This window comes from Schistocerca nitens, chromosome 3 (assembly GCF_023898315.1).
Source record: "Schistocerca nitens isolate TAMUIC-IGC-003100 chromosome 3, iqSchNite1.1, whole genome shotgun sequence".
In the NCBI taxonomy this organism is placed as follows: Eukaryota; Metazoa; Arthropoda; class Insecta; order Orthoptera; family Acrididae; genus Schistocerca; species Schistocerca nitens.
The window spans coordinates 116,078,822-116,092,309 of NC_064616.1; positions in this window are offsets into that span (position 1 = coordinate 116,078,822).

Below are 13,488 nucleotides of genomic sequence, written 5' to 3' on the forward strand. Positions count from 1 at the left end.
ACCTCAAGAGAGTCATAGAGATTCCTGCCAGTTCTTCACCCAAATACACATTTTTTAGATACTCTTTCCAGTCTGCCTGATAGCTACGCCACTAGTTGTGTATCTTAAGAGTCATTGTAACTTTTGCCAGGGGTTTCTTGAAGTTGCTGATGTTATTATGCTGGTGACGAGGCATTGGCTACCCTATGAGTGTCATAGTGATTCCTGCTAGTTGCTCACCCAAATACACATTTTTTTGATACTTTGGCCAGTCTGCCTCAAGTGACACCCCACTAGCTGTGTATCTTATGAGAAGTTTCGTTACCTTTGCAAGCGGTTTCTTGAAGTTGTCGATGGGAATATGTTGGTGACGAGGCATTGGCTACCTTCAGAGAGTCATAGTGCTTCCTGCCAGTTGCTCACCCAAATACACATTTTGAGATACTGTGGCCAGTCTGCCTGAAGCGATACGCCACTAGTTGTGTATCTTAAGAGAAACATCGTTACTCTTGCCAGCTAGTTGCTCACCCAAATACACATTTTTTTGATACTTTGGCCAGTCTGCCTCAAGTGACACCCCACTAGCTGTGTATCTTATGAGAAGTTTCGTTACCTTTGCAAGCGGTTTCTTGAAGTTGTCGATGGGAATATGTTGGTGACGAGGCATTGGCTACCTTCAGAGTGTCATAGTGCTTCCTGCCAGTTGCATACCCAAATACACATTTTGAGATACTGTGGCCAGTCTGCCTGAAGCGATACGCCACTAGTTGTGTATCTTAAGAGAAACATCGTTACTCTTGCCAGCGGTTTCTTGACTTTGAAGATGTGATTATACTGGTGACGAGATATTGGCTACCCTAAGAGAGTCACAGTGTTTCGTGCCAGTTGCTCATCCAAATACACATTTTTTAGATACTCTTTCCAGTCTGCCTGATAGCTACGCCACTAGTTGTGTATCTTAAGAGTCATTGTAACTTTTGCCAGGGGTTTCTTGAAGTTGCTGATGTGATTTTGCTGGTGACGAGGCATTGGCTACCCTATGAGTGTCATAGTGATTCCTGCTAGTTGCTCACCCAAATACACATTTTTTTGATACTTTGGCCAGTTTGCCTCAAGTGACACCCCACTAGCTGTGTATCTTATGAGAAGCTTCGTTACCTTTGCAAGCGGTTTCTTGAAGTTGGTGATGGGATTATGTTGGTGACGAGGCATTGGCTACCTTAAGAGAGTCATAGTGCTTCCTGCCAGTTGCTCACCCAAATACACATTTTGAGATACTGTGGCCAGTCTGCCTGAAGCGATACGCCACTAGTTGTGTATCTTAAGAGAAACATCGTTACTCTTGCCAGCGGTTTCTTGACTTTTAAGATGTGATTAAACTGGTGACGAGATATTGGTTACCCTAAGAGAGTCACAGTGTTTCGTGCCAGTTGCTCACTCAAATACACATTTTTTAGATACTGTTTCCAGTGTGCCTGAAGCGATACGCCACTAGTTGTGTATCTTAAGAGAAACATCGTTACTTTTGCCAGGGGTTTCTAGAAGTTGCTGATTTGATTCTGCTGGTGACGAGGCATTGGCTACCTCAAGAGAGTCATAGAGATTCCTGCCAGTTCTTCACCCAAATACACATTTTTTAGATACTCTTTCCAGTCTGCCTGATAGCTACGCCACTAGTTGTGTATCTTAAGAGTCATTGTAACTTTTGCCAGGGGTTTCTTGAAGTTGCTGATGTGATTATGCTGGAGACGAGGCATTGGCTACCCTATGAGTGTCATAGTGATTCCTGCTAGTTGCTCACCCAAATACACATTTTTTTGATACTTTGGCCAGTCTGCCTCAAGTGACACCCCACTAGCTGTGTATCTTATGAGAAGTTTCGTTACCTTTGCAAGCGGTTTCTTGAAGTTGGTGATGGGATTATGTTGGTGACGAGGCATTGGCTACATTAAGAGAGTCATAGTGCTTCCTGCCAGTTGCTCACCCAAATACACATTTTGAGATACTGTGGCCAGTCTGCCTGAAGCGATACGCCACTAGTTGTGTATCTTAAGAGAAACATCGTTACTCTTGCCAGAGGTTTCTTGGCTTTGTAGCTGTGATTACACTGGTGACGAGATATTGGTTACCCTAAGAGAGTCACAGTGTTTCGTGCCAGTTGCTCACCCAAATACACATTTTTTAGATACTGTTTCCAGTGTGCCTGAAGCGATACGCCACTAGTTGTGTATCTTAAGAGAAACATCGTTATTTTTGCCAGGGGTTTCTAGAAGTTGCTGATTTGATTCTGCTGGTGACGAGGCATTGGCTACCTCAAGAGAGTCATAGAGATTCCTGCCAGTTCTTCACCCAAATACACATTTTTTAGATACTCTTTCCAGTCTGCCTGATAGCTACGCCACTAGTTGTGTATCTTAAGAGTCATTGTAACTTTTGCCAGGGGTTTCTTGAAGTTGCTGATGTTATTATGCTGGTGACGAGGCATTGGCTACCCTATGAGTGTCATAGTGATTCCTGCTAGTTGCTCACCCAAATACACATTTTTTTGATACTTTGGCCAGTCTGCCTCAAGTGACACCCCACTAGCTGTGTATCTTATGAGAAGTTTCGTTACCTTTGCAAGCGGTTTCTTGAAGTTGTCGATGGGAATATGTTGGTGACGAGGCATTGGCTACCTTCAGAGAGTCATAGTGCTTCCTGCCAGTTGCTCACCCAAATACACATTTTGAGATACTGTGGCCAGTCTGCCTGAAGCGATACGCCACTAGTTGTGTATCTTAAGAGAAACATCGTTACTCTTGCCAGCGGTTTCTTGACTTTGAAGATGTGATTATACTGGTGACGAGATATTGGCTACCCTAAGAGAGTCACAGTGTTTCGTGCCAGTTGCTCATCCAAATACACATTTTTTAGATACTCTTTCCAGTCTGCCTGATAGCTACGCCACTAGTTGTGTATCTTAAGAGTCATTGTAACTTTTGCCAGGGGTTTCTTGAAGTTGCTGATGTGATTTTGCTGGTGACGAGGCATTGGCTACCCTATGAGTGTCATAGTGATTCCTGCTAGTTGCTCACCCAAATACACATTTTTTTGATACTTTGGCCAGTTTGCCTCAAGTGACACCCCACTAGCTGTGTATCTTATGAGAAGCTTCGTTACCTTTGCAAGCGGTTTCTTGAAGTTGGTGATGGGATTATGTTGGTGACGAGGCATTGGCTACCTTAAGAGAGTCATAGTGCTTCCTGCCAGTTGCTCACCCAAATACACATTTTGAGATACTGTGGCCAGTCTGCCTGAAGCGATACGCCACTAGTTGTGTATCTTAAGAGAAACATCGTTACTCTTGCCAGCGGTTTCTTGACTTTTAAGATGTGATTAAACTGGTGACGAGATATTGGTTACCCTAAGAGAGTCACAGTGTTTCGTGCCAGTTGCTCACTCAAATACACATTTTTTAGATACTGTTTCCAGTGTGCCTGAAGCGATACGCCACTAGTTGTGTATCTTAAGAGAAACATCGTTACTTTTGCCAGGGGTTTCTAGAAGTTGCTGATTTGATTCTGCTGGTGACGAGGCATTGGCTACCTCAAGAGAGTCATAGAGATTCCTGCCAGTTCTTCACCCAAATACACATTTTTTAGATACTCTTTCCAGTCTGCCTGATAGCTACGCCACTAGTTGTGTATCTTAAGAGTCATTGTAACTTTTGCCAGGGGTTTCTTGAAGTTGCTAATGTTATTATGCTGGTGACGAGGCATTGGCTACCCTATGAGTGTCATAGTGATTCCTGCTAGTTGCTCACCCAAATACACATTTTTTTGATACTTTGGCCAGTTTGCCTCAAGTGACACCCCACTAGCTGTGTATCTTATGAGAAGTTTCGTTACCTTTGCAAGCGGTTTCTTGAAGTTGTCGATGGGAATATGTTGGTGACGAGGCATTGGCTACCTTCAGAGAGTCATAGTGCTTCCTGCCAGTTGCTCACCCAAATACACATTTTGAGATACTGTGGCCAGTCTGCATGAAGCGATACGCCACTAGCTGTGTATCTTAAGAGAAACATCGTTACTCTTGCCAGCGGTTTCTTGACTTTGAAGATGTGATTATACTGGTGACGAGATATTGGCTACCCTAAGAGAGTCACAGTGTTTCGTGCCAGTTGCTCATCCAAATACACATTTTTTAGATACTCTTTCCAGTCTGCCTGATAGCTACGCCACTAGTTGTGTATCTTAAGACTCATTGTAACTTTTGCCAGGGGTTTCTTGAAGTTGCTGATGTGATTTTGCTGGTGACGAGGCATTGGCTACCCTATGAGTGTCATAGTGATTCCTGCTAGTTGCTCACCCAAATACACATTTTTTTGATACTTTGGCCAGTTTGCCTCAAGTGACACCCCACTAGCTGTGTATCTTATGAGAAGCTTCGTTACCTTTGCAAGCGGTTTCTTGAAGTTGGTGATGGGATTATGTTGGTGACGAGGCATTGGCTACCTTAAGAGAGTCATAGTGCTTCCTGCCAGTTGCTCACCCAAATACACATTTTGAGATACTGTGGCCAGTCTGCCTGAAGCGATACGCCACTAGTTGTGTATCTTAAGAGAAACATCGTTACTCTTGCCAGCGGTTTCTTGACTTTTAAGATGTGATTATACTGGTGACGAGATATTGGTTACCCTAAGAGAGTCACAGTGTTTCGTGCCAGTTGCTCACCCAAATACACATTTTTTAGATACTGTTTCCAGTGTGCCTGAAGCGATACGCCATTAGTTGTGTATCTTAAGAGAAACATCGTTACTTTTGCCAGGGGTTTCTAGAAGTTGCTGATTTGATTCTGCTGGTGACGAGGCATTGGCTACCTCAAGAGAGTCATAGAGATTCCTGCCAGTTCTTCACCCAAATACACATTTTTTAGATACTCTTTCCAGTCTGCCTGATAGCTACGCCACTAGTTGTGTATCTTAAGAGTCATTGCAACTTTTGCCAGGGGTTTCTTGAAGTTGCTGATGTGATTATGCTGGAGACGAGGCATTGGCTACCCTATGAGTGTCATAGTGATTCCTGCTAGTTGCTCACCCAAATACACATTTTTTTGATACTTTGGCCAGTCTGCCTCAAGTGACACCCCACTAGCTGTGTATCTTATGAGAAGTTTCGTTACCTTTGCAAGCGGTTTCTTGAAGTTGTCGATGGGAATATGTTGGTGACGAGGCATTGGCTACCTTCAGAGAGTCATAGTGCTTCCTGCCAGTTGCTCACCCAAATACACATTTTGAGATACTGTGGCCAGTCTGCCTGAAGCGATACGCCACTAGTTGTGTATCTTAAGAGAAACATCGTTACTCTTGCCAGCGGTTTCTTGACTTTGAAGATGTGATTATACTGGTGACGAGATATTGGCTACCCTAAGAGAGTCACAGTGTTTCGTGCCAGTTGCTCATCCAAATACACATTTTTTAGATACTCTTTCCAGTCTGCCTGATAGCTACGCCACTAGTTGTGTATCTTAAGAGTCATTGTAACTTTTGCCAGGGGTTTCTTGAAGTTGCTGATGTGATTTTGCTGGTGACGAGGCATTGGCTACCCTATGAGTGTCATAGTGATTCCTGCTAGTTGCTCACCCAAATACACATTTTTTTGATACTTTGGCCAGTTTGCCTCAAGTGACACCCCACTAGCTGTGTATCTTATGAGAAGCTTCGTTACCTTTGCAAGCGGTTTCTTGAAGTTGGTGATGGGATTATGTTGGTGACGAGGCATTGGCTACCTTAAGAGAGTCATAGTGCTTCCTGCCAGTTGCTCACCCAAATACACATTTTGAGATACTGTGGCCAGTCTGCCTGAAGCGATACGCCACTAGTTGTGTATCTTAAGAGAAACATCGTTACTCTTGCCAGCGGTTTCTTGACTTTTAAGATGTGATTAAACTGGTGACGAGATATTGGTTACCCTAAGAGAGTCACAGTGTTTCGTGCCAGTTGCTCACTCAAATACACATTTTTTAGATACTGTTTCCAGTGTGCCTGAAGCGATACGCCACTAGTTGTGTATCTTAAGAGAAACATCGTTACTTTTGCCAGGGGTTTCTAGAAGTTGCTGATTTGATTCTGCTGGTGACGAGGCATTGGCTACCTCAAGAGAGTCATAGAGATTCCTGCCAGTTCTTCACCCAAATACACATTTTTTAGATACTCTTTCCAGTCTGCCTGATAGCTACGCCACTAGTTGTGTATCTTAAGAGTCATTGTAACTTTTGCCAGGGGTTTCTTGAAGTTGCTAATGTTATTATGCTGGTGACGAGGCATTGGCTACCCTATGAGTGTCATAGTGATTCCTGCTAGTTGCTCACCCAAATACACATTTTTTTGATACTTTGGCCAGTTTGCCTCAAGTGACACCCCACTAGCTGTGTATCTTATGAGAAGTTTCGTTACCTTTGCAAGCGGTTTCTTGAAGTTGTCGATGGGAATATGTTGGTGACGAGGCATTGGCTACCTTCAGAGAGTCATAGTGCTTCCTGCCAGTTGCTCACCCAAATACACATTTTGAGATACTGTGGCCAGTCTGCATGAAGCGATACGCCACTAGCTGTGTATCTTAAGAGAAACATCGTTACTCTTGCCAGCGGTTTCTTGACTTTGAAGATGTGATTATACTGGTGACGAGATATTGGCTACCCTAAGAGAGTCACAGTGTTTCGTGCCAGTTGCTCATCCAAATACACATTTTTTAGATACTCTTTCCAGTCTGCCTGATAGCTACGCCACTAGTTGTGTATCTTAAGACTCATTGTAACTTTTGCCAGGGGTTTCTTGAAGTTGCTGATGTGATTTTGCTGGTGACGAGGCATTGGCTACCCTATGAGTGTCATAGTGATTCCTGCTAGTTGCTCACCCAAATACACATTTTTTTGATACTTTGGCCAGTTTGCCTCAAGTGACACCCCACTAGCTGTGTATCTTATGAGAAGCTTCGTTACCTTTGCAAGCGGTTTCTTGAAGTTGGTGATGGGATTATGTTGGTGACGAGGCATTGGCTACCTTAAGAGAGTCATAGTGCTTCCTGCCAGTTGCTCACCCAAATACACATTTTGAGATACTGTGGCCAGTCTGCCTGAAGCGATACGCCACTAGTTGTGTATCTTAAGAGAAACATCGTTACTCTTGCCAGCGGTTTCTTGACTTTTAAGATGTGATTATACTGGTGACGAGATATTGGTTACCCTAAGAGAGTCACAGTGTTTCGTGCCAGTTGCTCACCCAAATACACATTTTTTAGATACTGTTTCCAGTGTGCCTGAAGCGATACGCCATTAGTTGTGTATCTTAAGAGAAACATCGTTACTTTTGCCAGGGGTTTCTAGAAGTTGCTGATTTGATTCTGCTGGTGACGAGGCATTGGCTACCTCAAGAGAGTCATAGAGATTCCTGCCAGTTCTTCACCCAAATACACATTTTTTAGATACTCTTTCCAGTCTGCCTGATAGCTACGCCACTAGTTGTGTATCTTAAGAGTCATTGCAACTTTTGCCAGGGGTTTCTTGAAGTTGCTGATGTGATTATGCTGGAGACGAGGCATTGGCTACCCTATGAGTGTCATAGTGATTCCTGCTAGTTGCTCACCCAAATACACATTTTTTTGATACTTTGGCCAGTCTGCCTCAAGTGACACCCCACTAGCTGTGTATCTTATGAGAAGTTTCGTTACCTTTGCAAGCGGTTTCTTGAAGTTGGTGATGGGATTATGTTGGTGACGAGGCATTGGCTACATTAAGAGAGTCATAGTGCTTCCTGCCAGTTGCTCACCCAAATACACATTTTGAGATACTGTGGCCAGGCTGCCTGAAGCGATACGCCACTAGTTGTGTATCTTAAGAGAAACATCGTTACTCTTGCCAGCGGTTTCTTGGCTTTGAAGCTGTGATTACACTGGTGACGAGATATTGGTTACCCTAAGAGAGTCACAGTGTTTCGTGCCAGTTGCTCACCCAAATACACATTTTTTAGATACTGTTTCCAGTGTGCCTGAAGCGATACGCCACTAGTTGTGTATCTTAAGAGAAACATCGTTACTTTTGCCAGGGGTTTCTAGAAGTTGCTGATTTGATTCTGCTGGTGACGAGGCATTGGCTACCTCAAGAGAGTCATAGAGATTCCTGCCAGTTCTTCACCCAAATACACATTTTTCAGATACTCTTTCCAGTCTGCCTGATAGCTACGCCACTAGTTGTGTATCTTAAGAGTCATTGTAACTTTTGCCAGGGGTTTCTTGAAGTTGCTGATGTTATTATGCTGGTGACGAGGCATTGGCTACCCTATGAGTGTCATAGTGATTCCTGCTAGTTGCTCACCCAAATACACATTTTTTTGATACTTTGGCCAGTCTGCCTCAAGTGACACCCCACTAGCTGTGTATCTTATGAGAAGTTTCGTTACCTTTGCAAGCGGTTTCTTGAAGTTGTCGATGGGAATATGTTGGTGACGAGGCATTGGCTACCTTCAGAGAGTCATAGTGCTTCCTGCCAGTTGCTCACCCAAATACACATTTTGAGATACTGTGGCCAGTCTGCCTGAAGCGATACGCCACTAGTTGTGTATCTTAAGAGAAACATCGTTACTCTTGCCAGCGGTTTCTTGACTATGAAGATGTGATTATACTGGTGACGAGATATTGGCTAACCTAAGAGAGTCACAGTGTTTCGTGCCAGTTGCTCATCCAAATACACATTTTTTAGATACTCTTTCCAGTCGGCCTGATAGCTACGCCACTAGTTGTGTATCTTAAGAGTCATTGTAACTTTTGCCAGGGGTTTCTTGAAGTTGCTGATGTGATTATGCTGGTGACGAGGCATTGGCTACCCTATGAGTGTCATAGTGATTCCTGCTAGTTGCTCACCCAAATACACATTTTTTTGATACTTTGGCCAGTCTGCCTCAAGTGACACCCCACTAGCTGTGTATCTTATGAGAAGCTTCGTTACATTTGCAAGCGGTTTCTTGAAGTTGGTGATGGGATTATGTTGGTGACGAGGCATTGGCTACCTTAAGAGAGTCATAGTGCTTCCTGCCAGTTGCTCACCCAAATACACATTTTGAGATACTGTGGCCAGTCTGCCTGAAGCGATACGCCACTAGTTGTGTATCTTAAGAGAAACATCGTTACTCTTGCCAGCGGTTTCTTGACTTTGAAGCTGTGATTATACTGGTGACGAGATATTGGCTACCCTAAGAGAGTCACAGTGTTTCGTGCCAGTTGCTCACCCAAATACACATTTTTTAGATACTGTGTCCAGTGTGCCTGAAGCGATACGCCACTAGTTGTGTATCTTAAGAGAAACATCGTTACTTTTGCCAGGGGTTTCTAGAAGTTGCTGATTTGATTCTGCTGGTGACGAGGCATTGGCTACCTCAAGAGAGTCATAGAGATTCCTGCCAGTTCTTCACCCAAATACACATTTTTTAGATACTCTTTCCAGTCTGCCTGATAGCTACGCCACTAGTTGTGTATCTTAAGAGTCATTGTAACTTTTGCCAGGGGTTTCTTGAAGTTGCTGATGTGATTTTGCTGGTGACGAGGCATTGGCTACCCTATGAGTGTCATAGTGATTCCTGCTAGTTGGTCACCAAAATACTCATTTTTTTGACACTTTGGCCAGTCTGCCTCAAGTGACACCCCACTAGCTGTGTATCTTATGAGAAGCTTCGTTACCTTTGCAAGCGGTTTCTTGAAGTTGGTGATGGGATTATGTTGGTGACGAGTCATTGGCTACCTTAAGAGAGTCATAGTGCTTCCTGCCAGTTGCTCACCCAAATACACATTTTGAGACACTGTGGCCAGTCTGCCTGAAGCGATACGCCACTAGTTGTGTATCTTAAGAGAAACATCGTTACTCTTGCCAGCGGTTTCTTGACTTTGAAGATGTGATTAAACTGGTGACGAGATATTGTTTACCCTAAGAGAGTCACAGTGTTTCGTGCCAGTTGCTCACCCAAATACACATTTTTTAGATACTGTTTCCAGTGTGCCTGAAGCGATACGCCATTAGTTGTGTATCTTAAGAGAAACATCGTTACTTTTGCCAGGGGTTTCTAGAAGTTGCTGATTTGAGTCTGCTGGTGACGAGGCATTGGCTACCTCAAGAGAGTCATAGAGATTCCTGCCAGTTCTTCACCCAAATACACATTTTTTAGATACTCTTTCCAGTCTGCCTGATAGCTACGCCACTAGTTGTGTATCTTAAGAGTCATTGTAACTTTTGCCAGGGGTTTCTTGAAGTTGCTGATGTGATTATGCTGGTGACGAGGCATTGGCTACCCTATGAGTGTCATAGTGATTCCTGCTAGTTGCTCACCCAAATACACATTTTTTTGATACTTTGGCCAGTCTGCCTCAAGTGACACCCCACTAGCTGTGTATCTTATGAGAAGTTTCGTTACCTTTGCAAGCGGTTTCTTGAAGTTGGTGATGGGATTATGTTGGTGACGAGGAATTGGCTACATTAAGAGAGTCATAGTGCTTCCTGCCAGTTGCTCACCCAAATACACATTTTGAGATACTGTGGCCAGTCTCCTGAAGCGATACGCCACTACTTGTGTATCTTAAGAGAAACATCGTTACTCTTGCCAGCGGTTTCTTGGCTTTGAAGCTGTGATTATACTGGTGACGAGATATTGGTTACCCTAAGAGAGTCACAGTGTTTCGTGCCAGTTGCTCACCCAAATACACATTTTTTAGATACTGTTTCCAGTGTGCCTGAAGCGATACGCCACTAGTTGTGTATCTTAAGAGAAACATCGTTATTTTTGCCAGGGGTTTCTAGAAGTTGCTGATTTGATTCTGCTGGTGACGAGGCATTGGCTACATCAAGAGAGTCATAGAGATTCCTGCCAGTTCTTCACCCAAATACACATTTTTTAGATACTCTTTCCAGTCTGCCTGATAGCTATGCCACTAGTTGTGTATCTTAAGAGTCATTGTAACTTTTGCCAGGGGTTTCTTGAAGTTGCTGATGTTATTATGCTGGTGACGAGGCATTGGCTACCCTATGAGTGTCATAGTGATTCCTGCTAGTTGCTCACCCAAATACACATTTTTTTGATACTTTGGCCAGTCTGCCTCAAGTGACACCCCACTAGCTGTGTATCTTATGAGAAGTTTCGTTACCTTTGCAAGCGGTTTCTTGAAGTTGGTGATGGGAATATGTTGGTGACGAGGCATTGGCTACCTTCAGAGAGTCATAGTGCTTCCTGCCAGTTGCTCACCCAAATACACATTTTGAGGTACTGTGGCCAGTCTGCCTGAAGCGATACGCCACTAGTTGTGTATCTTAAGAGAAACATCGTTACTCTTGCCAGCGGTTTCTTGACTTTTAAGATGTGATTAAACTGGTGACGAGATATTGGTTACCCTAAGAGAGTCACAGTGTTTCGTGCCAGTTGCTCACTCAAATACACATTTTTTAGATACTGTTTCCAGTGTGCCTGAAGCGATACGCCACTAGTTGTGTATCTTAAGAGAAACATCGTTACTTTTGCCAGGGGTTTCTAGAAGTTGCTGATTTGATTCTGCTGGTGACGAGGCATTGGCTACCTCAAGAGAGTCATAGAGATTCCTGCCAGTTCTTCACCCAAATACACATTTATTAGATACTCTATCCAGTCTGCCTGATAGCTACGCCACTAGTTGTGTATCTTAAGAGTCATTGTAACTTTTGCCAGGGGTTTCTTGAAGTTGCTGATGTGATTTTGCTGGTGACGAGGCATTGGCTACCCTATGAGTGTCATAGTGATTCCTGCTAGTTGCTCACCCAAATACACATTTTTTTGATACTTTGGCCAGTCTGCCTCAAGTGACACCCCACTAGCTGTGTATCTTATGAGAAGTTTCGTTACCTTTGCAAGCGGTTTCTTGAAGTTGGTGATGGGAATATGTTGGTGACGAGGCATTGGCTACCTTCAGAGAGTCATAGTGCTTCCTGCCAGTTGCTCACCCAAATACACATTTTGAGATACTGTGGCCAGTCTGCCTGAAGCGATACGCCACTAGTTGTGTATCTTAAGAGAAACATCGTTACTCTTGCCAGCGGTTTCTTGACTTTTAAGATGTGATTAAACTGGTGACGAGATATTGGTTACCCTAAGAGAGTCACAGTGTTTCGTGCCAGTTGCTCACCCAAATACACATTTTTTAGATACTGTTTCCAGTGTGCCTGAAGCGATACGCCACTAGTTGTGTATCTTAAGAGAAACATCGTTATTTTTGCCAGGGGTTTCTAGAAGTTGCTGATTTGATTCTGCTGGTGACGAGGCATTGGCTACCTCAAGAGAGTCATAGAGATTCCTGCCAGTTCTTCACCCAAATACACATTTTTTAGATACTCTTTCCAGTCTGCCAGATAGCTACGCCACTAGTTGTGTATCTTAAGAGTCATTGTAACTTTTGCCAGGGGTTTCTTGAAGTTGCTGATGTTATTATGCTGGTGACGAGGCATTGGCTACCCTATGAGTGTCATAGTGATTCCTGCTAGTTGCTCACCCAAATACACATTTTTTTGATACTTTGGCCAGTCTGCCTCAAGTGACACCCCACTAGCTGTGTATCTTATGAGAAGTTTCGTTACCTTTGCAAGCGGTTTCTTGAAGTTGGTGATGGGAATATGTTGGTGACGAGGCATTGGCTTCCTTCAGAGAGTCATAGTGCTTCCTGCCAGTTGCTCACCCAAATACACATTTTGAGATACTGTGGCCAGTCTGCCTGAAGCGATACGCCACTAGTTGTGTATCTTAAGTGAAACATCGTTACTCTTGCCAGCGGTTTCTTGACTTTTAAGATGTGATTAAACTGGTGACGAGATATTGGTTACCCTAAGAGAGTCACAGTGTTTCGTGCCAGTTGCTCACTCAAATACACATTTTTTAGATACTGTTTCCAGTGTGCCTGAAGCGATACGCCACTAGTTGTGTATCTTAAGAGAAACATCGTTACTTTTGCCAGGGGTTTCTAGAAGTTGCTGATTTGATTCTGCTGGTGACGAGGCATTGGCTACCTCAAGAGAGTCATAGAGATTCCTGCCAGTTCTTCACCCAAATACACATTTATTAGATACTCTATCCAGTCTGCCTGATAGCTACGCCACTAGTTGTGTATCTTAAGAGTCATTGTAACTTTTGCCAGGGGTTTCTTGAAGTTGCTGATGTGAATTTGCTGGTGACGAGGCATTGGCTACCCTATGAGTGTCATTGTGATTCCTGCTAGTTGCTCACCCAAATACACATTTTTTTGATACTTTGGCCAGTCTGCCTCAAGTGACACCCCACTAGCTGTGTATCTTATGAGAAGTTTCGTTACCTTTGCAAGCGGTTTCTTGAAGTTGGTGATGGGAATATGTTGGTGACGAGGCATTGGCTACCTTCAGAGAGTCATAGTGCTTGCTGCCAGTTGCTCACCCAAATACACATTTTGAGATACTGTGGCCAGTCTGCCTGAAGCGATACGCCACTAGTTGTGTATC